We start from the raw sequence: 1,508 nt of genomic DNA on the forward strand, positions 1-1,508 counted from the left end.
GTTCCTCATTGGGGAACTCATTGGAGGCCAGTGGACGCCCAGTGAGGCTTTCCTTAGTGGCGTTCACTGCCTCTCCTTCCTCCCAGAATTCGGCCATGTTGATGGCCTTGCACTCTCCTTTTGGATTTTCTTCTGTATTGCTTGGGAGAGTACTGGGAGGGAGTTCAGTAATTTTCTTGCTCAGCTGACTCACTTGTGCCTCCAAATTTCTAATGGAGGATCTTGTTTCAGTCATGAAACTTTGAGTAGTTTTGATCAGATCAGAGACCATGGTTGCTAAGTCAGAGTTATTCTGCTTAGAACTCTCTATCTGTTGCTGAGGAGATGATGGAAAAGGCTTGCTATTGCTAAACCTGTTTCTTCCACCATTATTGTTATTGAAACCTTGTTGAGGTCTCTGTTGATCCTTCCATGAGAGATTTGGATGATTCCTCCATGAAGGATTGTAGGTGTTTCCATAGGGTTCTCCCATGTAATTCACCTCTTCCATTGAAGGGTTCTCAGGATCATAAGCTTCTTCCTCAGATGAAGCCTCCTTAGTACTGCTTGGTGCATTTTACATTCCAGACAGACTTTGAGAAATCATATTGACTTGTTGAGTTAATATTTTGTTCTGAGCCAATATGGCATTCAGAGTGTCAATTTCAAGAACTCCTTTCTTCTGACTAGTCCTATTGTTCACAGGATTTCTTTCAGAAGTGTACATGAATTGGTTATTTGCAACCATTTCAATCAGTTCTTGAGCTTCAGTAGGCGTCTTCTTCAGATGAAGAGATCCTCCTGCAGAGCTATCCAAAGACATCTTGGATAGTTCAGAGAGACCATCATAGAAAATACCTATGATGCTCCATTCAGAAAGCATATCAGAAGGACACTTTCTGATTAATTGTTTGTATCTTTCCCAAGCTTCATAGAGAGATTCTCCTTCCTTCTGTCTGAAGGTTTGGACTTCCACTCTAAGCTTACTCAATTTTTGAGGTGGAAAGAACTTTGCCAAGAAGGCATTGACTAGCTTTTCCCAAGAGTCCAGGCTTTCTTTAGGTTGAGAGTCCAACCATGTTCTAGCTCTGTCTCTTACAGCAAAAGGGAATAGCATAAGTCTGTAGACCTCAGGGTCAACCCCATTAGTCTTGACTGTGTCACAGATTTGCAAGAACTCATCTAAGAACTGATGAGGATCTTCCAATGGAAGTCCATGGAACTTGCAATTCTGTTGCATTAGAGAAACTAATTGAGGCTTAAGCTCAAAGTTGTTTGCTCCAATGGCAGGGATGGAGATGCTTCTCCCATAGAAATCGGGAGTAGGTGCAGTAAAGTCACCCAGCACCTTCCTTGCATTGTTGGCATTGTTGTTTTCGGCTGCCATGTGTTCTTCTTCTTTGAAGAATTCGGTCAGGTCCTCTAAAGAGAGTTGTGCTTTGGCTTCTCTTAGCTTTCTCTTCAAGGTCCTTTCAGGTTCAGGATCAGCCTCAACAAGAATGCCTTTGTCTTTGCTCCTGCTCATATGA

At 42.6% G+C, this 1,508-nt stretch overlaps 1 non-coding gene across 1 annotated transcript; it reads left to right on the top strand.

Annotated features, from left to right (window-relative positions):
* Positions 1-856: 856 nt before the first annotated feature.
* LOC112700537 (small nucleolar RNA R71) lies at positions 857-964 on the top strand. The gene has a single exon (XR_003153444.1). It is a non-coding gene; the product is annotated as a small nucleolar RNA R71 (small nucleolar RNA).
* Positions 965-1,508: the final 544 nt, after the last annotated feature.

The sequence above is a fragment of the Arachis hypogaea genome, chromosome 6 (genome assembly GCF_003086295.3).
Source record: "Arachis hypogaea cultivar Tifrunner chromosome 6, arahy.Tifrunner.gnm2.J5K5, whole genome shotgun sequence".
NCBI lineage: Eukaryota > Viridiplantae > Streptophyta > Magnoliopsida > Fabales > Fabaceae > Arachis > Arachis hypogaea.